Source organism: Microtus pennsylvanicus, chromosome 22 (assembly GCF_037038515.1).
Source record: "Microtus pennsylvanicus isolate mMicPen1 chromosome 22, mMicPen1.hap1, whole genome shotgun sequence".
NCBI classification, from domain to species: Eukaryota; Metazoa; Chordata; class Mammalia; order Rodentia; family Cricetidae; genus Microtus; species Microtus pennsylvanicus.
The window spans coordinates 29,916,125-29,942,500 of record NC_134600.1 but is presented as its reverse complement, the minus strand read 5'-3'; the positions used below and the strand labels follow the sequence as shown (position 1 = coordinate 29,942,500).

Below are 26,376 nucleotides of genomic sequence, written 5' to 3'. Positions count from 1 at the left end.
TTTCTCTCGATAGCTATGGACGCTGAGGCTATTTTCAGGCATTTATTGCTCATTGCATTTAATTTATTTTTATTTCTTATATTCATGTAGTTATCATAGAGTAGCACAGTTTCAAAGACAGGCTCTTGAAGTCATTTCTATCCACTGTCTCCTGACTTGGAGGGTAACAGGGTTACTGTCCACTGTTGACCTTCTATTCAGAGACGTTCTTATCTCAAAAACTCATGGGATAGATTCTGAGCCTTGCTAGGTTGCCACTATTTTTTTTTTATCAGAACCTCCTGGATTACCTTTTGGAGGACTCCTCTCCTCCCACCATGGCTCAGAAGCCTCTAAGATGGTTTATGTTCGGCTTAGATCAAAGTTTGTGTTTTTCCATCACACTCTTCAATTTTCTATGAAAACTTTTATGAATTTCTGAAGCTCTTCTCCTTTTTCATTTTTAGGAACAACTTGCCCCTTCTTATTCTCATGAGAATATTATTATTCTTCTCACACCTGGTGCTCTTCACCTGGAAGTCTCAGGGTAATTTTTATTTCCTTTCGCACTCTAGCAAAAGTTTTTAAATATTTTTCTTATATTTATTGGTCATTTGCACATCTTTAGTGTTTTTACAAGCTTCTCTCCATATTATTTTCCCATTTATTAGTTATATGACTTGTTCAGTGACGTTCACTTATTTTCTGTTCTTACATATTCTGTACATTAGTCCTCTGCTGTATTAATAGCTTGTAGCGGTTTTCTTCCCGTTCCGTAGGCTGCCTCTTCACCCACCATTATTTATTTTACTTACAGAAGCTTTTTTAATTTAATGCAGACCTATTTGTCAATTCTTGCTTTTAATTCAGTGGATTCAGAGTGCAATTAAAAAAAAACCAGAAGCTAAAGAGATGGATTAACAACTAAGAGCACATTCTGCTCTGGAGGAGGACACAGACTCAATTCACAGCACCAGCGTGGGCTGCTCACAAACTCTAGTTCCAGGGACATCCAATGTTTCTGGCCTACTGATCTCTGAGGGACTCAGAACTCAGGTGGACATACCCACCGGCTGACAATACATACACATAGACAAATTAAAATTTAAAAATACGTCTTAACAAAAATAAATTCTTTGCATGTTTCTAGGGCTTAAAGTGTTCTCCCCCGTTTTTCATCAACAATTTCAAAAACTGAGGTCTTAAATTAGGGCACTTGCTTATTTTAGTTGTATGTTACTTTATTCATTGTATTTGGCACATGATGAGAGAGGAATCTAGTTTCAGGACTCTAGAAGGGAATTTTGTGACACGTTACGTGTATGTCGTCCAAGTGTCATACAAAAAGTGAGATATAGAAACAAGGATCAATAAATAATTAACTGATATTAATCTGCAACTATGGACCATGTCTTTTGTTTTGCAGGTACTGTGTGTATGAGACATCATGTGGATGTTTTCTTAAGAATTTGCTGTGCTACAATGTGCATAGCAGCCGCTCCACCACCAAATGCTAAAATGAGGCTCTGTATGTTTTCTAACAAAGGGTTCTTCACAGTGTATGAACATCTAACACAGTCTCCGCAATATTTGTGTAGTGATCATTATTCTTATATTTCCTAAATCTTATCTGTCTTGCAATTTTGTTTAGTCACATAGATATTCCATTTGAAGTCTATCATCACACTCTAAGAAGCTGTCTTTCTTATTACAAAATCTTTTCAGCTATAGACTTATTAGAACACAGGCAAAATATCAGGGCTTCAATGCTGTGAAACTTTCTAGGTCAGGGACATATTTTCTTTAGATTGACATCTCTGGAGTCAAATATTAGGCTTTTGCACCAGAAGGCATTCAGGAAGTTCAGTTTTCCAAAAGTAAGTAAGTACATCTTATTACAGATACAGTAGAAGACATTTACACACTTGTTTAATTTACTCCTACAACACCCATGGGAGGATGATCTTATCACTACTTGGAATAAAGTGGGCACACAGATACTCAATAATTAAGTTGCCTGTAGTGGTATAGAGTACAGATGGTACAATTAATATTCTAAATGTAGCTCTGTACTGTTTGTGTGCCTTCTGGGTGAAGTTTATCTTTACCAAGTTTCTTGTCTACTGTATACAAGCATTTAAACTCTGATTCATCAACTTCTAGCCATATTTAAATAAAGTATAATATATTTACACTGATTTGGAAAAGATAATTTCTTTTCATTCTGAGATACTTTAAAAGTTTCTCTGTCATTTATCGAACCAAAACTGTTTGTGCTATATCGATATAATAATCTGTACGATGTACTATCAGACATAAAATATTTAGGGCTAACATCTGATCTAATCCGGAAATACTTAACTCTTCCTAAATATTATAAAGAAAGATATAAGGGATTTTGGAATTTTCATTAACAATTACTTTAGTAGTCTAGATAATCTCTACCTTTGTGTGCCTTTCAAGACATGATTTTAAGAATCAAATTTAAGATAAAAATACAGTTGCTGAAAACTGTAAACTGTTTATGCATTAATATTGATTAGCAAGTTGTAGAAAATGATTTATAATTTTGCATCTATTTTTAATTCATTTCAGTTTTGTATATTTATAAATATATTGTATTGCTTTTAAACAGTAGCAGCATCTACTGATTTTTGATATTAGTTAAAATGTTTAATCCATGTCCCCTATATACATGAATATTTGTATATTATATTTTCAGAAACACTTTCATCTTTTTATGTTGTATTATCCTTCATTTTCTAGTTGCTAATCTTAGAGATGTAACATTAGATAAATGTGCCATTTTTAAATTCTCTTTCCCACCGTGATACTCCACCTTCTGTTTACTTCCCCCACAGTATTCCGCTTTGTACTCAGGGAGACAATAATTGGGTTTTGAGTACTTGAGCCGCTGGAAATGAAAAACTCTCTAACTTTTCTATAAAAACTGGATTACCAAGAACCCTTGGCTTATTTTTTCTAAGAATAACAATTCTTAGTAACAGCAGTGATTTCTTTTTTTATAATGATAAAATGTTCTCTGCCCCACAATTCACATTGTGTCCTTGAAAACATCTGTAATATTTATCTTTATGTCAAAGTAGGATTTTTTCCTTTTTCTTTTTTTTTTAAATTGATTTTGTTGTGTTCTACATTTTTCTTTGCTCCTCTCCCTGCCTATCCCCTCCCCTTCAACTCTCTCCCACGGTCCCCATGCTCCCAATTTACTCAGAAGATCTTGTCTTTTTCTACTTCCCATGTAGATTACATCTATGTAAATATCTCTTAGGATCCTCATTGTGGTCTAGGTTCTTTGGGATTGTGATTTGTAGGCTTTTTTTTTTTTTTGCTTTATGTTTAGAAACCACCAATGACTGAGTACATGTAATAATTGTCTTTCTGGGTCTAGGTTACCTCATTCACCATGATGTTTTCTAGCTCCATTTATTTGCCTGGAAATTTCAAGAGGTCATTTCTTTTTCCTGCTGTGTAGTACTCCATTGTGTAAATGTACCACATTTTCCTTATTCATTCTTTGGTCAAGGGACATTAAGGTTGTTTCCAAGTTCTGATTATGACAAACAATGCTGCTATGAACATAGTTGAGCACACATCCTTATGGCACAACTGAGCAACCTCTGGATATATACTCAAAAGTGATATTGCTGTGTCTTGAGGAAGGTTGTTTCCTAATTTTCTGAGAAATCACCACACTGATATCCAAAGGGGCTGTATCATTTTGCACTCCCACCAGCAATGCAGAAATGTTCCCTTTACCCCACAACCTCTCCAGCATATGTTGTCATCAGTGCTTTTGATTTTGGCCATTCTTACAGGCATAAGATGGAATCTCAGAGTGGTTTTGATTTGCATTTCTCTGATGGCTAAGAATGTTGAGCATTTCCTTAAGTGTCTTTCAGCCTTTTTAGATTCCTTTGTTGAGAGTTCCCTGTTTAGGTCTGTACTCCATTTATTTTCATTGAATTATGAAAATGGTCATTGATGACCATTTTCTTGAATTCTTTTCATATTTTGGAGAGCAGACTTATGTCTGATGTGGCATTAGTGAAGAATTTTTCTAATTCTGTAGGCTGTCATTTTGTCTTGTTGACTGTGTCCATTGCTTTACAGAAGCTTTTCAGTTTCAGGAGGTCCCATTTATTAACTGTTTCTCTCAGTGTCTGTGCTACTGGGGTTATATTAAGGAAGTGGTTCCCTGTGCCAATGCATTCAAATGTACTTCCCACTTTCTCTTCTATGAAATTCAGTGTAGCTGGCTTTATGTTGAGGTCTTTGATCCATTTGGACTTGAGTTTTGTGCATGGTAATAGATATGGGTCTATTTTCATTCTTCTACATGTTGATATCCAGCTATGCCAGCACCATTTGTTAAATATGTTTTCTTTTTTCCATTTGATATTTTTTTGCTTTGTCAAGTAGAATTTTATCAGTATCTAATTTGCTTTACTATCTGTTAATCTTTTAAGGTTGCAAATTATGATAAATAAAGTATGAGACCTTTAAAACTATTTCTGGAATTGAAACGCAAAAATTGTATAAAATTAAGGATTACTATGGGACATTTCCATACATCTAGATAATTTTCAATGTGAAAATAAGATTTTTTTCTCCTAAAACATCTGCAGTATAATTCTTGATCCTAAGATGTGGGCATCATTGTGGAAGAGGGAGGAGAAAGTCTGTAAGAGCAAGAGGAATAGGAAGTGTGCTGTAAGGTTGTGATTACTAGAGCTATCACAAGCGCCACCAACATGGAGGGAGGGAGGGTGGAATGGATCCAAACAAAAACATATTGCATGCAGGTGTGAAACTCTCAAATAGTAAATTAAAATAATACTCCCTAAAAGGTAGTAGAAATGTTTTAGAAAATTTTAATTTACTATTTGAGAGTTTCACACCTGCATGCAATACATTTTTGTTCAGATCCATTCCATCCTCCCTCCCTCCCTCCCTCCCTCCCTCCCTCCCTCCCTCCCTCTCTCCCTCCCTCTCTCCCTCCCTCCCTCCCTCCCTCCCTCCAATTTTTCTAAAACATTTCTACTACCTTTTAGGGAGTATTATTTTAGCTAGGCAAAGATGTGTTACATTTGTTCATGCTGCAGTGTATTACTTTAACTGTGTAAAGCTGTGTTGCATTTGTTTGCGCTGCACTGTTTAATTATGTAAGGATATGCTGCATTTGTTTCACTTTGCCTGCCTAAGGCACTTGATTGGTCTAGCAAAGAGCTGAATGCCCAGTAGCTAGGCAGAGAAAGGATAGGCGGGGCTGGGGGGCAGAGGGAATAAGTAGGAGGAAAAATCTGGACTCAGAAGAGGAGAAGAGAGGAGCAGTGTTTGTTTGCAGACATCATCCTAATCACATGAACGATGTACTGCACTGTGATGTCACACAGCTGTAATATCACCAGGGAGCTGTACCAGGCTTCTTCTTTTGGGCCACCAACCAACTCCCAAATCATGACATGAGACTTCTTATTAGTTATGAATGCTTGACCTGGCTTAGGCCCATTTCTGGCTAGCTCTTTTAACTGAAATTAACCTGTTTATCTACCTTTTTTTTCCTTTGGGGCTTTTTACCTTTTTAATTTCTTTCTGTATATTTTACTTTTACTGCTTCTTGTGTCTGCAGACCAAAAGTTCTAATAAAACATTATCACTATATGGATTTTGTTTACCCATAGGTCATATGTTGAGTTCTAACATGGAGCATACAAAATCGGCTACTGTGTAAATTTCTATGGAGGAATGGTTATTTTTCTCTGACTTTTAAGAGTTATTTTTGTAACACAGACACAAATGTCTCATCATATATAACTATTTTCAGTATTTTCTCCTATGTTGTGGGTTGTCTCTTGATGTCATTTGAGTCACTGGAATTTTTAATTTTCATGAACATTTACTTACTTTCATTTTGTTCCTTGTGTATCTGGAGTCATAGTTACAAATCCATTTCAAAAATTCTACTTGCAACTTCTTTTTATATTTTATATTTTTACTTCTCATACTCAAGACTTTTGTCCATTTTAAGTACGATTCTAAAATGTGAAACTTCAATTTTATTGCTTGCACATAGATATATATGTGTTTCAATGCAATTTTTAAAATAGTAAGTCCCTGTTGAATTGCCCTGTTAAATTTGAGTTTAACTCCGTACTCTATAATTAGATGTCTTTATGTCTAGCATACATGTTATCATATTATCTTGAGTATGGCTGCTTTGTATTAAGCTTTAAATCAAGCTTGTTATTTTTCTATTAACTTTAGTTATTCTTTGTCACTTGTAATTTCATGTGAACTTTAGCATTATCTCATACATTTTTATGAGTCAGGTAGCATTTTGGTAGGTGTCACCCTAAACCTGTAGAAGAATTTTGGGGATGCTTCCACTTTAATAACACAATCATTTTTCCATTAATGTGTACAGTTGGCAACTTATTTAGATATGAATGTCTTACAAAAATATTTTGAGGTCCCAGAAATAGTTTGGTATTCCTGTCATGGATTTACTATTAAGGGTTGCTTATTTTTGATTCTTGTTTTACGACTGGGTCTCATGTAATCCACATGCCTGGAACATGCTATGCTGAAGATGATGGCCTTTAAATCCTCATCCATTGTCCCACTTTTACTAGCAGAGTGCTGGATTAGAAGCATGGGTCACCTAACCCAGATATGAGCAGCTAGGCAAACAGTCTACCAACTGACCTACATCCCAAGCCTGATTTTGTTGTTTTTTAATGGAGCTATAAATAGGAATGCTTTATCCTTTTTTTGATATTCAATGTAAGTGCAGACAAATATAAGGGATTTTTATATTGATCATAACTCTCCAGCCCTGCTGGACTTGTGACTTTTAGTAGTTTTTAGTGGGTTTCGTGGGACGTTCTTTATAGATCATGTCACCTGACAATCGCAGTCATGCGTTCTTGTTTCTGTTTTGTTTGTCCGTTTGTTTTCAACTCTCACAATTTGTTACAGGTAGCAGGGCAGTTTAGATAGGGATGCTTCCTATTCTCCATCTGGAACATATTATAAGTGACATATCTAGTAACTGAAAAGCTCATTTTATTTAAGTTATTCATTTGCTGTTCCAGAGTGGGCGCATCGAATACTGTCTGTGTAGACAGAGAATCTCCCAGTAATGGCGGAGATTTGGATCTTTTCATTGCCCTCAGGATTTCACCAGCTGTTTAATTTCACTAACAGTGGCTGATTCGTCTCCCGCTTTTAAGAATGCCTTGGGCATAGCGTAAACTACTTACTGTTTAATCTATTCTAATTTGGGCTTCTTTCTTGAGATCATTTCCCACTTAAGCATCTGATATATTTTGATTCTGTGAGGGCTCCTCCCAGCTGTCCTTTTCTTTCGTTTCTCTCCAGCAGGCCAACTGACCTACAGTTCAGTTCATGTCCCTGATGGATCTATCCATCAACCCTAAATGGCCTCTCATTGCAACATCCACTTTCTATAATGGGTCCTTAGGCTCGAACTTCTTCATCAGCTGCTGATGCCATTTACTTGCAGGCAAGGATTTGCAAGTTGCCACTCCAAGGGCAACATTTTTCAACCATACAGAACCACTTTGCCATGGCTTGGTGCCAAACCAAGGGACAATGCAGATGATCTTGGTAGACATGCCTCCTTCCCAAGCGCTGAGCTCTGGGTGAATATGGAGAACGCAGTGTCTGCTCTCTTAGCCTTACCTCTTTCTGTTGGGTTCCCTTATGATCCAGGTCAGTGAATGGCAACAATTTGAACTCTCTAACTCTTTCTTGCCTGTAACTTGATTTCTTGTTCTCCTTTTGACTCCCTGTGAGCTGTTTATACTTCCTTATAATCACCACAGATACCAGGAATAATAGGTTTGTTACACAAAAATCTTGCGACGAGGGTCTGAAACTAACTGGAGCAGCTTTTTTTTTTTACCTCCAGGAACTCCAGCCTGATGATTCTGTATGTTCAACAAGATTAGCCAAAATTATCTGCTCTGCTAGATATGCAACCCTCTGTGTTATTTAGTCTTTATTTTCAAGTTATTGGACTGAGAAGTGACTATAAGATCAGTAAAACACATATTTGCGTGTGTCTGTGAGAGTGCTTTCAGAGATAACTCAATCATGAGAGCTAGTGCATAGTGAATAGTTCAATCCAGTGATGGACAGAGAATATGAAAAAGCTCTCAGAAGGTGAAGGAGCTGCAAACGACAGGGTCTTGCTGAAGGAAGCGAATCTCTGGGACCATAAACTTGGGGGAATCTATCTTGCCCCAGCAGCTTCCCATTATTGCTATGCTTGGTTAGATGAAATAAAACCTATGGAACCATGAGGAAAAAGACTTTCCTCTATTAAATATCTATTTATAGTCTTTAGTCTCAGCGATGATAATATAGTTAATACCCCAGCACAGCTATGTAGTTGTCTTTCATGATTTTCTTGCTTCCCTTTTCCTAATGCCCCAAAGTTCCTATATCTCCTGGAAGATGAATCTTAGAATCTTGAGGTGCACTGCATGTTTTATTTTTCATTACCCTTCCCTTTCTAGTGCGTCCACACTGAGTACTTCTTTTCTAGCCCTCCTTATTTCTTCAGGAAAGGAATATGTGGACTGTATTGATACAAACAAAATTTAATTCTTGGGGTTACAGATAGGGCTCACCGATTAAGAGCACATGTTTCTTTTGTAGAGGACCTGAGGTTGTGTTCTTTAGGGTACAATGCATGTTTGTGACTTAAGGGTGTGATTTAATGGTGAACAAGAACTTTGGCTACCTCTTTGGAAAGAGTGGTATTCCTTTATTTGATCATTTGTTCATCAAATAGGTTGTGCATCAGATTGGTGGTGAGGAATTGTTTCCTATTTATCCACAATGAATATATCCATCCGTACATAAAAAGGATATTTGCTAATCCTAACTCAGTTAGCGGATCTCTGTGAGTTCGAGGCCAGCCTGGACTGCAAGAGCTAGTTCCAGAACAGGCTCCAAAGCTGCGGAGAAACCCTGTCTTGAAAAACCAAACAAAACAACAACAACAAAATACACATTAGGTGTGGCAGTACACACCTGCAATGCCAGCACTTGATATCCTAACTAATATATCCTAACTGAGATTAAAAGTAATGTTATATATCTTCAGTAAAATGAGCTCTTTCATCTTACACTGTGTATGAATTTTCATTGATTTTGAAGACACTGAAAATAGTGTCTTACATTATCATCGTCTTTTTTTTTTTTTTTATTTTCGAGGCAGGTTTCTCCGTAGCTTTTGGTTCCTGTCCTGGAACTAGCTCTTCTAGACCAGGTTGGCCTCGAACTCACAGAGATCCGCCTGCCTCTGCCTCCCGAATGCTGGGATTAAAGGCGTATGCCACCACCACCCGGCTATCACCGTCTATTTTATTTGAATATTTAGTTCAAAATTCATTTTCTTGGTGCTCATATTAATGATAATGAAAGTAGGATTGTTATAGAAACTACAAAATGTATATAAACTAATTTAGGATGGGTCCCTAGTAGCTTACATTATCTAGGGACTACTGTTTCCCAGGCACAATGTTAAGTACAAAAACACTAGATAATCACTCTCTACTATTCCATTTTAATAAATATTTCACTGACTGAAGGTATGACAATTACAAAAATTTAAAAATTGGTCAACGTCATATATAAATATCCTGCATTCATGATATATGCCCATTATGTTTATACTCAAAACATTTGACTTTAAGTAATAATCTAATACTCATATATCTCATATATAAAAATCCATCTCATATATATCATGCATATAAATCATATATATTTCAGTGTCAACATCTATTTTATGCTATCTTGGGTTTTTGAACTTTGACAAGATTTATAATCCAAAATGCACACGTATACCTCACAGTATTTTTCTATGTATTTGACTTGTGCACCTACATTTACTTAGAATTTAAATTTTAATTTACTATACAACTGAGTTGTTACGGTTCTTATGCTAGCTGCTCAGAGCTCTAAGGACACTGTACTGAGCTTGATCTTTAATACTAAAGTTGCTGACTTGTGGAATATTCCTTTACACCATGTGAACATATGTCACTGTGATTGGTTTAATAAAGAAGCTGATTGGCCAATAGCTGAACAGGGTAAGGTTAGGTGGGAGAGTCCAACTGAGAATTCTGGGATGAAGAAGGGTAGAGTTGGGAGTTGTTAGCAGACACAGAGGGGAGCAAGATGGTCATGCTATGCTGAGAAAATGTACCAAGCCATGTGGCAAAGCAAAGCTAAGAAATATGTGTTAATTTAAAATATAAGAGTAAGCTAGTAATAAGCCTAAGCTACTGGAGGAGCATTTATAATTGATATAAATATCTGTGTGATTCCTTGGGAGCAGCTTGCAGAACAGAAACATCTACCAACACTGGCTTGACTGAAGTATTGGCTCCAAGTTCAGAGAAAACATTAAAGATGTCATCATTTAAACGACTGTATTATTCATGTTTCTCTAAGGTAACAGAACTGATGAATTGGACTATATTCAAGGACAGTTGACATTGGCTCATACAATGTTTTCTGGGTAGTTCAAACATAGCTATATTTAAACACAAAGAAGAACACGTGAACTTAGTAACTGTTCATTACACTAGGCCGACTTTCTTAGAAATCTGCATCTTTCACTGAAGGGTTGGAAGGTTTCTGGAGAAGCAGAGATCTGCAGTCCAGATAAATGAAGCCTGATAAATAAATGACTTATATGCACGATATATATGAGATGGATTTTTATATATGAGATATATGAGTATTAGATTATTAATGAAGCCTGCTTCTAATAGTAGGCAAGGAAGGAAGCTGCAACATGGTAGATAATATTGCCGGTGAGAGAAGCCAAACAGGGAAAAGCAAAACTTCCTTCTTTCGTTTCCCAAGTTCCTAGGTTGCCACGGCCACCTTTAGAGTAGGTGTTCAAATTTAAAATATCTTAAAAATCTCTTGCAGTATTTCCCAGTAGCTTGTCATTTAGTTGAATTCATAATACAGTCTATTCGAGAATCAAGAGTCACCATCCCAAAGCCCTAGAGGAGGACTATCTTATGACCCCAAAGAAGAAATCCCTGTTGAATCAGCTTGTGACTATGGATTGTTTTCTACCAATACAAAAGCAAGCATGCTCCAGGTTGATTGTGGAAATGTTTGCACACTATGTCAGTCCTCACAATCTTTGGAGAATTTAGGCAAATGTGGTAATTTCTTTCTGTTTCACACTCATTTCTCAAGTGCTGGCATTGCAGGTGTGTACTGCCACACCTAATGTGTATTTTGTTGTTGTTGTTTTGTTTGGTTTTTCAAGACAGGCTTTCTCCGCAGCTTTGGAGCCTGTTCTGGAACTAGCTCTTGTAGTCCAGGCTGGCCTCGAACTCACAGAGATCCGCTCACCTCTGCCTCCTGAGTGCTGGGATTAAAGGTGTGTGCCACCACCGCCCAGCTCCTAATGTGTATTTTAAATAAATGTTTTGGACATTTACTTGGCGTTCTTTAAAGGGAAACTAGAATTCACCCAATGAAAACAACTAAGAAGCTGTTAAGCATCGTATTCTTTGGAAACTGAACGGACTTATACTCTCCTCTCTACATACGCCAGTTTTAACACCTTTCAGACAGGTCATTTTTTACCATAACCATGGCTTCAAGGGCAAAACCTCACATCGTTCTGGTCCATCAAATTATGGATGAGAGAACCATTCCTAGTCCATTTAGTTTATTGTTTAACTTGTGGTTTACTATATTTTTACAGCAATGTCTTTTTTACCTTATACTTTCCTCAACAAGGAAAGTGTCCTGCAGATTCAAACTATTAGAACAGTTGGCTTAGTCATGGTTGAGTGTCGTCCCGAATGACAATAATGCACCCATCTGCATTTTGATCAAACTCCCTTAGCCACCTGCTGTTAATGTCTCACCAGACGGATTTCTCCTATAGTCACTGAACTCACCTCTAAGAAAATAACATGAAGATAGGAAAGTCACAGCCAACTCTAACGTTCCTGAACAGACACCTCACAGGGAGGATATGACTAATGGACACCTTCAGGTGGGAAAAGTAAATCCTTAGGCAACTGCAGAAGAATCCCGTCATTAGCAGTGATGGCTGAAGCGTAGGCTCTGAAGTGAGACAGTTTGGGTGTGGAGCCCAAGGCTGAGGGATATTCCATAACTTGTTCACTCCGTCCTCACTTGTAAAATGACAATAAGCATACAGAAAACAAACATGCCCCCTTCTTCGAGTAAATATTCCTAAACTATTCACAACATTGTCTGGAATCAATGCCTCAACATCATACGCTACCATTAACATCTTTACTATCTGTGACCATTTCTTAGCTTCAGGTGTCACACTTACTTGTCAGACATCCACATTCCTCAGCAGTTGTACACTGGTGACTCTTAAAGTTCCCTAGAGTAACTAAAGCACTCAAGTTCTCAATGAAGTATTAGCAGGCAAGTCTAACAAAATAATAAAAGAAGAAAGTTGCATGTCACATCCAAGAATGAAGTATCCTAATCATATAAAGACATCAAAATACTCAAAATTTAATGCAACCCATCACATTAATATAAAAATAAAAGTGTAGCTATAGAAATAGAAAAAGATGTAGTTTGAAAAACTCAAGAGCCACATGTTAAAAAAAAAAAAAACACTCGCGAAAGTAGAAACAGAGAGACCCAATCTCAGTCTTAGGAAGAAAATGGTGCTCTGTCAGCTGAACATACCCTTGCATGAAGACGGAATTTAAAACTCTGCACGTCCCCAAACGGATTCATCTTTATTTCTCTGTTTTTGACAAGTCCTGTCTCCATCCCTATTTTAATGTTCAGAGCCATGCATATGGCTGCACTGTGTGCAACCAAGAATCTTCACTTTTCCTTCTGGAGGTAAGTGATAACCAAAACTTTTCTACCCTAACATTTAATTAGATCTGTCCGTTTGCTTTTCTGTATTAGTTCCCTCTTCTGTAATTTAAAATACAGCCTTCTAAATTGAGGATTGGATTTAATAGACTTGAATTGAGTCTCCATTCTATATATTTCACACATTGCAGCTTCAGTAGTTTTTAAGGTAACTGTTCCCCACATAATTCTGAAATTGAGTTCACAATACTCTCTAGAAAAGCTTCTTCCCCCAGTACGATACAGGAAGCCCATGGTGACCCAGCCTTTCTACGTCTTCGGGTTGTTTACTGACATACTAGTTGTACGTATGTGACCATGCCACTTCAAATCTTCTGTAGAATCTCTGCTTCCTCAGGCATTCTCTCTCGTGCTCTGGGTTTCATGTAATTTCTCATTTGCATATTCTTTCTGCTTTGAGCAGTGGCTCAAACACAGCTAAGTCATTTCCTTTCCCAGCATTGCTTTTTCATGGCATTTGCAAACCATCATGATATGGAAAGTTTCCTTTATCCATCTGCTTACAAATGTAAGTAACGTGACATCACAGACAGCATAGAGTTCAAGGCCAAATATTCTTTCTTTAAGCCATAACATAAACACATTAAATAGATGTTCACAATAAAGAAAGGCAGGGGAAGGAAGGAAAGCACAGGGCTGGTGGATAGCTCAAAAAATTGATCCACATCTCAAAGCTATTTAAATATCCATAGCAATTTGTGAATTAATTTTAGAACTATAGAGCTATTTTGAGTTTTCAACAACTCTTTTCCTTTCAATCTATGTAATTATTCTTCAAGTTGCAATAGTGCTACACGATTTTATTTCAGTAAATATAGAATGGCATATTTTGCATCCCCCAGAGAAAATGAAATGCCAAAACATAGCAATTTTTTCTTTTTTGGTTTTTTTGAGACAGGGTTTCTCTGGGTAGCTTTGGAGCCTCTCCTGGAACTCTCTCCATTCCCAGGCTGTCCTCGAACTCACAGAGATCTGTCTGCCTCTGCCTCCTGAGTGCTGAGATTAAAGACGTGCACCACCACCATGCAGTTTAGCAATATTATAATATGCGTACTTTAAAAATACTTAAATAAAAAAGAATTCACTGTAGAATTTATGAAATATAGGTGGTTGTCTCAGCTAGGGATCCTATTGCTGTGATAAAGCGCCATGACCATCAACATCTTGGGAAGAAAGACTTCATTTCAGTTTACATGTTCGCGACACAACCCATTATTAAAGGAAGCCAGGACAGGAACTCAAACAGGGCAGAAATATGGAGGCCGGAGCTGATGAAGAGTCTATGGAAGAGAGATGCTTACTGGACCACCAGGTCAGGAGTAGCACCACCCACAATGAGCTTGTCCCTCTACATCAGGAATGAAAATACATCAGAGGCTTGCCTACAAACCAGTCTTGTGGAGCATCTTCTCAACTGACTAGAAATAAAACTAGTCGGCACAATGGGTATAACACCAAATTATTCCTTATTACTCACAAAGAGTATGAAAGCTGTTCTCCATGACTATAGGTACAGGGATATTAGTGGGTGTCAGTCAGAGGACAATGGAGTAACTTTAATGGAGAGATTTCAATTACTATGACTTTGGTTCTATGATTTTTAGTATGAGATTTTATAAGATTCAAAGGATCTATATTTTTTTAAGCAACTACAAAACAATTTGGTCTAGTTACAAAGAAAAGAGCATAATGTTTCTCTTAATTAAGTAATAATTAATCATTTGGAGTTCTGTAATACAAAACGCAAGACTAGCCGGGCGATGGTGGCGCACACCTTTAATCCCAGCACTCGGGAGGCAGAGACAAGCGGATTTCTGTGAGTTCGAGACCAGCCTGGTCTACAGAGCTAGTTCCAGGACAGGCTCCAAAGCCACAGAGAAACCCTGTCTCGAACAAAAACAAAACAAAACAAAAAAAACAAAACGCAAGACTAGCCAATCAAATCTGAGAACTACTCTCGCATTACGCACACACAGAAGCAGTGCCCTTAATGTGGGAATTGTTCAAATCCGAGGGCTGCTCATACAATGCACATAAACAAGGCCTTGATGTGGGAATGCTCACTAATCTTCATTGTCGCTAGACTTGATTCGCCATCTTCCAGTGGACACGCTTCTGGTGTGTCTGTGAGGGAGTTTTAAGTCTTCCCACTGGATGGGCAAACCCATGCCGAATGTAGGTACAACCATGCCATGGTCTGAGGGTGTCAGTGGGAATATAGAGGGAAGAGGATGAAGCTAGCCCATCACAGCCTAAATCTCTCTCTGATCCATACCTGTAGACAGGGTATGATTAGTTTTATCAGGCTCCTGCTACTTACTATACCTTCCTCAGGATGACTGACTATCCTCAAACTATGAGCTGAAATGAGGCCTTCCCTTCCTTTAAATTAATTTGTCAGGTATTTTCCACTACAACGAAAGAAAAATTGACTAATATATAATACATTTTAATAATGAAAATCAATCAAGATCTTAGAAAATAATGTTTTCCTTTTTAAGAATTAACATGAGAAATGTCAAATGTATTTGTTCTTTTATGGTAATTTTTCTGATGTTAGAGTATTGTTTAAATATCCATTTAGATAATAAATTAGAAGAAAAGAGGGAAGCCAGATTTTAAACTGCTAAACACTTAAACATAATAAAATTAGGGCTGGCAAGATGGCTCAGCAAATAAGGCTGAGGACTTGTGTTAGAGCTTGGAGACCCATATGGTAGAAGGAAAGAATTAACTGTCTCAAGCTGTCCTCTGATCCTCCACACATGATAGCAAACCCTAACACACACAGATAAATTATGATATAAAAATATCAAAGAAATATAAAGTTTTGCTCTAAAGTCGGATTTTAGGAATCAGACCAAGAGATGAGCCAGATGCACAGGACTCAAGCCGCTGAACAAAATTCTCCCTAATGTCCTGGCTAGGACATCAAGATTTAAGTGTCCATAAGCCCTCATTAGCATAAAACTGAAGGCCAATTGGTTCAAAAATGAGTACAATTTTAATACAAACAATTGGCAAGGCAAATGTACATTGGGTAGAAGCATTATCAATCACAAGCAGCATCAAGATAGGGAATTTAATTATGTTCAATCAGTTAAGCAACTACAGTGGTAAATATATTCTCAAGTGCAATTTAGCCACCACGATAAAATAACTATTAATTAGCACACTAAAAATCTTAGCTCTTTTTCCACTCTTAAGTCTTAGAAGTTGATTGTCTTGCATGTAGGTTTGCCCGCATTGTCACCACCACAGAATGGAGCATGGATTTGCCAATGAGAAGAATGACTTCTTAAAAACACTCTTTTCCCTAATGTTGTGAGCAATCCCAAAATAAACTCACACCCTAGAGGGCTGCACTCACTGAAGAATAAATGGGACATCTTCCTTCCCACTGGCACTGAGGGTGTGGGCAAGAACGTGATGGGAGATGATATTTAGAATGAGATTCCTAATGACCTGTGACATGCTGTCAAAACCGCTATCAATTTTATTTGAAGAGGGCTACCACGGGCTTTATAAGAAGCAGAATTTTTTAAAAAAGTGATGACCTTTCATTATATTTAGAACTAAGAGGCCGAAGATGTATTCTGGCCTTAAGACACCAGTAATGCTATTCCACGGACTGAGCTCTCAATGCTACCTCCCATTGTGTGTGTTGGTGGGCATTCTATGATTCTCCTCCATAGCATTTCTTTAGATCAGGTTTTAAAAGACGTGCATTTCCAATGCCCAAGATTCTAATTACTTACCAAGGATAAAGGGTCAGATAAACAATATCTGGGCCTTCACAATAGCAGATGTGAATTTCTAATAACCAAGAAAACTAATTGTGGACATTTTGGAGAAACCTCTGGAAGATCGGTACTGCTTAATTCCTATTTTGATTTTCTACAATAAAGAAATATGTTAGGCAAAAAGGAATACAGTAAAAAGAAACTGCTTTCCTTCTACAAATTGAAATTCAGGGCAGATACGTAGGTTATTCAGTACGTTAGCAATCTAGGGACAGAAGTAACTCAGGTCTTACGTGAGAAGACACCGAGCTCCTGAAGTGCAGGGAAGTCTGTCTTGTGTAAATAGAGACAGTCCAAAAAAGTAGCTCATATGTAGGGAATTAAAAACCAGGGTTTGCCTAATTTTTATAATTCTAATTATTTTCTTTTCCAAAGTTTTGGAACTCTTAAATCAGACTCATTAACTTATTAATTAAAAATAGAGGGTTGGGAGCCTATAACTCAGACTGAATCTCAGAATGGCCTCGGAACAATAGTAAGTGTTGTTTGAAATCATGTTTTTCTATACAGACACCTTGCTCTTGTGTTTCATTTTCTGAAAGTTAACTTCAAAGGAAACAGCATCTTATGCCAATTTTCTGCTATTAAAACTGAAAATAAAGCATACTTTGAAGCATTATAATAGTACAGAGAGACACAATTTCTCAAAAGTATTAAACTTCTTGAGGATAAAATCTGTAAACAAATATAGCATACTTCTCTAACATGTACCCAGACAATAGTATAGCACTGATCTACGGGCCAAATGAGAACTCTGTTAACTTACTGTACAATTTAAATGCCATGTTGTAGTGATCAACTTAACATGAATAGAAGCATCAATAAAATGCGGATATTACCAAATATCTAATAGGTTGGGTTTTGTACTAATAAAGTTACATGGATCAATTCATTTATTCCTCAACACAACTACCCATGTCATATGAACTAAGAAATGGGTGGGAGGAGTTTTACTGTATACCCAAATTCACACCATCAGCAAGGGATGCTACCAATTGAACCCTCTTATTCTGACCCACAGCTCACCATCTTAACAACCCCACATTATTTTCTCCACAGAGGCATGCAGAGACCCATTTGCTCATTGCACAATGAGAGTAATGACGTCAGCAATATAAAAGAAGCCTTACCAAATGAGAACAATCCCAGCACTCATTTGAGTAAAATTACTATTTTCTCCTAAAGAAACGACAGCTTCCCTTCCTGCTAACCTTAATAGGAATAGAAAGCCACCATGGATTAAAGCAAATAAAAGTACATTATTCTTGCTTAAAGGGCAATCGAGTTTTATAAGTCACGGCATGAATAAGAAAATGTCTCTTAATACCATATACTACACTCATTGATTGATACAGAGCATGTGTGTATATATAGATATTACATATCTACACAGTTTGAAGATAAATTTCAATGCAAATGATATAGAAGGCTTAAGTTTGGTCAGTCCAATGCCTGTAACACAAACACCTGTGCTTGGATCCTCAGTACCCACTGGAAAGTGAGGCATACACCTGCAGCCCCAACACTGTAAGTAGAGACAAGCAGCACTCCAAAGCTTCTTGATCAGCCAGGAGAGCTAATAAATGAGCTCTGACTTTAGTGAAGGGTCATGTCTAAATAAATAAAGTGGAGAGCAATAGACACACCTATGTCTACCTCCAAGGGCACACATACATCTGTACATACACACACACACACAAACACAAACATACACACATACACTCTAAACATACACAGACAAGAAAGAAAGGAAGGAAGACACAAAAGAATGAACAAAGGAAGTCACAACCAATAATGGAAAAGTTGATTTATGTATATGCATCATTATAAAACTCCAAGCTTTAAAATGTTAACCTACAAGAACCGTAAGAATAGAAATCATGAGAAAAATCTCATTTTTATACTGATAACAGTGTTCATCGGTTCATTATTTTTAAGTGAAATGAAAGAAAGGTAGGCATAAAGGACAGTAACGTTGGGAACGTATCTAGTCTTACTTATATGCACGACAGACAGAATCTAGAATGATGGATCTGGGGTAAATGGAAAATCAACTTCATGGTCAGGAAGGGAATATCAAGTCACCCAAGAACAGTGTCATGATGGAAATCGTAAAGAGAGGTCAGGAGCAAGCCAAAGAAGGGGGGGGGTGTCACAATTTAGGTTTCCCAATTAAATGCGAAACAGAAAAGGCAGAGCAATGAGATTACAGAATAATATGATATGGATAAAGGAACTCTGAAGTCTTTCCAGTTGTATTCCATGTCCAGGGCTGGATGTGATGAAGGTATAAAAGAGGAGGGGGCATCTTGAGTGTTGGGCATTCCAGAAAATAAAAGTAATCTTATATTTACCAAAGCTTCTAGAGAGGGACACTATTAATTTTCTGTGCACTGAATCATATTCATAAGGAAAATCCTTCAACAATACACCTACCTCCCTTATAAAGGTTTTGAAGGATCAGACATATTGGCAAGGACAGCACAAAACAAATAACATCTGAAAATACCAAGACCAATCTTGATTGCCTAAGAGCCTTCATTAATACAAGGAGCCAGATAGGAGTCCACTGGAAGCTCTGCTCCTGATACACTATCCTCACGAATCTCTCCCGAGTTTCCCACACACTTCTGTGGGGGAATAAAAACACTGCTCCTGTTTGGCTCTGGCATGATGCTGAGGCTGCTGTTTTGAGACTGCCATTAAGCTCCATATAATCACCACTTGCTCTGCCAGCAATGCCGCCCAACCCTGATGCTCACGCCTGATTGTTCTCTGCTGCAGCTTCCAGATACAAGCTTGAAAGCTGCTCCAGCTTGCTGCCTCTCTGCGTCCAGATCAGGGATTCTTTCAGTTCAATGTCATCTTTCTTCTCCGCCACAGCGTTCTCCCTGTTCTCAGGTCATCCATCCATCCACTAAGTTGTGGAGGTACAACTTTGAGATGAGAAATGACCAAAGGATCAAATCTTTTAATAATACTCAAGCAATGAATTGTTCCTAAGTGTGTGGCGATGAGGGGATTCCAGGGAGTGAGCTGAGGCATGGCTGGCTACGGACAGGCCTAACCCACTCCCCTACTCTCATAACTCCTTTGGTCAGCGTGGCTATGTTCAGCCCCACGTGAAATATCATTTTAAAATTAATCCTCCATAGTTTTTTTTTTATGAGCAATGCTATACACTGAGGAATGTTTTGATTTTCACAACTGCTCTCAAAAAGAAATTGCTAATATAGAACATTTGGTACACATACCAGTGTGTCTAAACTTCAACTGTCCAAAGATGTATTTTCACAAACCATTTCCTATTCCCAAAGAAATTATTTGGTACACAAATGTAGAAGAATTGATAGCATATTTGTATCTATTATCATATGCAAAAAAAACCTTACCAAAAATTAATGTTCTAAAGTAACAAAAAAATCTTTACATCAGACCTTGTGGAAATCAGATGCCCAGCAACCACACCACTGACTTCTTTGCATACAGTTTTAGAAGCTTGGCATCCATGTGTTGGCTGAGCTGCATTGTCGCTTATAATTCAAGCTTTTCCACATTAAGGATGTTGGTTAACTAACTCCTCAAGTTAACCAGACAAGGAACATTCAGCACTCATTCTTGCCTGGTGATGTGGGAGTGTCATATCAATTTGTTGATTTCATTGGCTAAGCAATAAAGAAACTGCTAGGCCCATTGGATAGGCCCACCCTTAGGTGGGTGGAGTAAACAGAACAGAATGCCGGGAGGAAGAGGTCAGACTCCGCAGCTCTCCTCCCAGGCAGACACACGCGATGAAGCGCTGAACTAGAATCTTCCCGGTAAGACCGGTGCTCACAGATTATTAGAGATGGGTTGATTGGGATATCAGAATTAGCCAGTAAGGGCCAGAGCTAAGGGCCAAGCAGTGATGAAAAGAATACAGTGTCTGTGTAATTATTTCGGGGCATAAGCTAGCCGAGCCGGGCAGGCGGCTGGGGTGTTTGGGGACGCAGCCCCGCCGTCGCCCATATTACTACAGCCTGGTTACATTTATTTTCTTGCTGAAAAATTGTCCTTTGTGGTTAATTTTTGGACTGTATTATTTCAGATGAGTCCTCAAATAGGCAGCCATATGCCATAGTACTTAAAGCTAAGTAATTTTGCTCAGAATTCCAGTGTAACCATATGGGTGATCTCTTGTACTTACAATTCATTTGAATGTGTAAGAAATGATTTATCCCAATCCTATTTTCGAGGATACATGGTATCTTGAATCTAAGACCAAGTATTTTAAACATTTTGGGTACTTAAGATTTGACACTGAAGAAAATATAAAAGACTTTTCATTGCCTTATTTACATCATCAGAATCAAAATATCGGTTGGTGATGAAGTGCCAGGCGGCACAGATCAAGAGATACCAAGAAGTGTATCTCTCAGGACATGTCAAATATGAGGTTCATATGACAACTTTGAATTACTGTCTTAACGAAACCCTCAAAAGCCACAATTATAGATATATGAGCATATCCAGTATCTAAATTCTCACATAGCTAGATGCATTACATGATTCTAGGAAGTCTGTCCCTGTAAAAATCAATGCTTACATTCATTAATTCACCAAGTTATGGGTAAAACACAAATATTCTGAAATATAACAGTCAATGTCTCTCTAGGAAAAAAGGTAACTGGTACCCAAATTGATAGTAAAAGTTCAAGGGAGTGCTGTGGGAACTCCTTCAGCCAATAGCCTTTAAGATTCCAGCTCACTTGGGTGTAGTCTCTTATACTATAAATGCAGCTGTAAAGCATGAGCTAGATTCTGGCTCTCGCTTCCCATTAGGTCACAGATACCCCATAGCTGCTGCCAGGCTCAGGGGCAGCTTCTCCCATGGTGAGGGTGGTGGGCGGGGTAGCCCGCAGGTCACTGGCATAAGGCCATGGCTTCTAGGTTCAGGAAAGTGACTCGCATCTTGATCTCAAAGATGGCTGGCCCTCCTCCAGCGGCTTGTCTGAAGCCCTGGCCTCCTCCTTCAAGGGAGGTGTGCGAAGGAGTTGGCAATGGAGCGCGCCCACGCATGCTCCAACTGTGGATTCGCGGACAGCAGGTTCTCCCCACCCTATAGTACTCTTGCAACATGATGAGCCCATCGCAGCCCTCGTCCTGCAAGTAAAAAAGGAAGCGCATCTTCTCTCAGTGGTACAGCTCTACCTCCTCCTTGTTGATGTGGGAGCGCAGCGGCTTGAAGTAGGTGATGATGGTCATGAAGTCCTCGAAGCTAATCTCTGCCAAGCCGCTGGTCCTCTTGCCTAGGTTCTGATTGTCAAAGAAGGCATGGATGATCCTGGAGCGAATTAGGTTGAACTCCAGGTCCTGGACAATGCCGAAGTTCGTTCTCTGCCAGATGGTGGGCTGGTTTCTGCTCAGGAGCCATAACCTCTAGTGCAGCTGTTTGATCCAGTCACAGTTGAAGTCGCTCTGATTCTGGAACCCCTCCTGCATAGATCACAGTCCTCTGCAGGAACGGGGAACAGGAACCAAATCTAGCAGCCGGAAGCCAACACAGACTTTACAGCTGCATTTTTATAGTATAAGAGACCATGCCCAAGTAGGCTGGTGTCTTAAAGGCTATTGGCTGAAGGAGCTCTCATAGCAAGGGAGGATCAACTATACCTTGACAAAAGTTCTGTGTTAAAGAACATAAATATCAGGGTTATTTCATCTCATTTCATGACAGAATCTCTAAGTTGAATTTTTATAATAGCTGAGAATATGTATAACTGTTAAATAAAAGCAAAACATCTTGGTCAGTATTAAATAGAAGTGTCCTCTGGTCCAAGTCAGTAACAACACACATCTGTTGAAGTATACATTAGATTTGACAGCATCCTATCTCATTAGCACTTGTATTAGGTTCAGTTTTCACTACTCTGAGTTTCAGCCATTATTCTTGTTCAAGCTCTAATTTGCATTTTATGGTAGTACACCTTTCTTTTCTTCACCAAAAGGAATCTGGGGATGCTTGTGTGAGGATATCGGCCTCACATTTCCTGTCCGGTTCCTTACCCTGGCACTGTTTTAAAAAGCATACTTCAAAACCCTTTAGGATAATGGGTGCTTTCAAACACTAAATTTTCGGCCTAAAATTATTAACAATTATTTAAAAAATTTCGTGCATATAATGGCGGGCTTGATATTTCTAAATTCCTAGTAGAGGCTAAGGGTTGAATCATGTTTGAATGACATTTACCAGATTCTGTCTTAACTGCTCTCTATGCATTTTGTAATTTGAATCTGTAACAACCTGTTTGAACTCTTGTTGTTTTTCAGAGGAAAATTAAATAAAATATGTGAGGAATTTTTCCAAAGTTACAGTCAGATATCTGACTCCAAAGCAACTTTATTATAAACAGTTGAATACTTTTCTTTTCCTTTCTTTTTCCTTTCTTATTTTGAGAACTCAATCAGTAGAACAGGTTGGCCTCAACTGAGAGATAACACAAATAATAATATTAAGAGTTTTCCTTTGATATATTATGTAGTTTATAAAAACTAAAAGACAGAGATAAAGACAATTTATGATAATTTAAGAAGAGTCTATCAAGTGATTTTAAAATGGAAATTTTTTTCATTTACTCAGATCATTTTCAATGAATCAAAATCATATTTTTTAGTATAGACATTGGAACTGAGTTAAAACTGATGTTAAACAATGGTCTCTAGAGACTTTCTAAAACCACATGCCTCTTCAAACCTCAGCATGCCTTTCTAAACATAGCAGTTTCTTAGCCCTTTTAGAAACATGCATTCTGTAAGTCTTTATACTAGTTCATACTAGAATCCCTAAGTATCACTAGAGTCTTGTAATTTATTCCTCCATTTGTGCAACTGATTCAGGTTTAAGGGTACATAATTAAAAGATTTACTTCTGAAAGTTTCATGGAAAAATGTCTATATTTTGATCAGTGTTATCTAGCCTCCTCTTACTAAAAAAAGAAAAAAGTGAACAAGCAATAAAAAGAAAACAACAACAAAAATACCCCAAAACTAAAAATCTTTCAAATTTCTGTTAAGCAGATAACTAGAAAGCGTCTGTGGAACATTGTGCCTTAGTAGGTAACCAGAGGTCTGTCCTCAATTCTAATATATATATGAAGCTATACATATAGAATAATAAATATTATTCATTCATCACAGTTAATTTCAAGATTTTCTAGAGCTCTGTTCTATTATTTAGTTATAATATCCTGACAAAAAAAACAATCTGAAAGTATACCACTTTTAAACTCTTTTAAATGTTGACATTCAAGCACAAGAAAGAATTTAAACACTTTTGATATTATTCTTCTTACTAAAACAGAACTGTGTTCCGCACACAGAAAACCTTACTTACGGAAGCTCATCTACGGAGTGTAACAAGGAACTGGCTCTTGCTATCATCCTGAAGAGCCTCACTATGTTTCGGAATTATTGTCAACTCTCTGGCCTACTGCTGTGTTGCTGACATCTGTTGTGCTTCCCAGGCTGGGTAATTGAAACAAGTTCAGGGAAGAAGAAAAGGGCTGGTTCCTCGACAGTAACAATAAAATTCAGTTGCAAGAAGGTCACCATGATTCCAGAATTCTCTACAGATTTCCTCTCTATCAACCTTCTCATTCTATCCTGGACAGCTTCTTGCTTCTTATTGTTGAAATTTCAAAGTAATTTTGATATTTTAAAAAAATAGTATTTTTCGGACTGGAACCAGCTCCTGCCAGACTTATAACAAATATAAAATTGACAACAGCTGATAACATCAGCTACACATGAAGCTGTTTGAGAAATATAAATGTTCTCTTATTAATAATGCCCATTGGACCTAGATAAAGAGCCAGCCAAATTAAAAGACCTCGAGAAACTCTTCCTGTGTTTTCTCTTATGAGCAGATTCCTGTTATCCTGCAATCTAAGCACAGATTAGCGAACTTTTTTCCCCACAAATAGATTATTATTTTCCATAGAAAGTCAAATATGGAATATTTTAAAGGAAGATTTACCTGAAAGAGATGATATCAAATCACAAAATACACATGAGAAAAGCATATAAGTTACATAAACTTAGCGATGTCAGCAATCCCTTTAAAAAAAAAAACTTAATAGGAAAGAACAAGCTCATCTCAGCAACTGATGGAGGGCAAGACAGAAAAGGCAGGCAGGGCAATGGGGTCAGGCCGTACCTCCAAGCAGTCTGTGCCAAGCCTTTCCAGCAATGAGAAAACAATAAGAAAGAGGCCCCGCTCTATGCAAAAGCTCTTGAGGCTGCCTAATAATGGCTATGAGGAGAAATTAATCATTAATTTCCTAAATATAACCATATAAATGGAAACTGAGCCTATTATTGTCATCCAACAATCCCCAAACATACATTATTAAAACATCAAAATAATGACTTGGAGCTGAGAGATCTGTTAGACACCAAAAGCACTCAAGGCTTACTTTTAAGGAGTTATCTTCAAAGAGAACTTTAGCTTGATACTATTGAGCCATCTCTTACTTAGTCCCAAAATAGCCTATGTCAACCTTAGCTGCCCTGATTATTGAACAGAAATTGTGAAGACACACTAAGAAAAAAATGATGAATGACAAATGAGGGTGTGCTTTTAAAAAATTTATGTAACATAAATCAGGTTAAATAACTGATTCAAAATATACTTTTTGTATTGTTCTTATTAATATTAACACACCCATATTGTATGTAGAATGTGACATTTTATAAATGACTAACAGAAAATAAACAAGCCTATAAACACAGCCAACTTAACACCAGTTAAATGATTAAAATAGTATTATGTAGATAAATTATGCCTAGATAAAGCGATTTTTGTAGAACATTTTCATCAGCATTCTCTGAATTCAGGTCAAGTAGATACAGCAAAGTTTGTAACAAATATGTTGTGGCTTACGTACCAACCCAAATTATTTTTTATTAGTATTTGACATAATGTTAGCAATGGAGTGCATTACCATGAGGAATACCATGGAAATAGGATGGTACACTAAGAGTTGATTTCTATTTTACAGTTTTTAAACGTCATAAGAATACCAACAGCTGCTACAAAGTTGCTACTGCAAACCCATCGCCCATTCTAACTTAGAATGAATATAAAAACTGCAGTGTGACGTAACAAATAAGACAAATTATTTTTATTATTTCTGAATCAGGTCATCCAAAATAAAAATAGGAGTGGTGATGAATAGAAGCTCGTATTTTCTCTCCCTGTTATTCAACGGGCAGAAATAGCTCTGGTAGAGCCACAGAGGAAGGCTGAGGAGACATTTAATAAAACTCCCTTTCAGCACTTCCTTCCATTTCAAGTTTTAAACTTTTCTCTAAAAGTGGACCTGCTTGGGTATAAAACACCTGGCTGTTTCAGAAAGAACTGTGATTAGAATCTGACTTAACATCTGTGTTTATCCACAGTTTCTCTTGGTGTCGTGACTTCTCTCAACAGAAACATATCATTCTGCTTAGACTGCATATGGGTTAGACAAGATGTGACGGCAAAAAGACACTGTTTATGCTAAAGAACATAGCAGTCATTATATATCCCTAAAATACATTACTACACAGATGGATCAAAACTGTCAAGCAAAAAAAAACTAAC

At 37.5% G+C, this 26,376-nt stretch overlaps 1 protein-coding gene and 1 pseudogene across 3 annotated transcripts in view; both read right to left on the bottom strand.

Moving 5' to 3' along the window:
• The window catches only part of Pclo (piccolo presynaptic cytomatrix protein), a 270,157-nt gene that overhangs the window by 174,501 nt on the left and 69,280 nt on the right, over window positions 1-26,376 (bottom strand). The window lies entirely within an intron of this gene.
• LOC142840033 (calcineurin B homologous protein 3 pseudogene) lies at window positions 21,686-22,235 on the bottom strand (annotated as a pseudogene).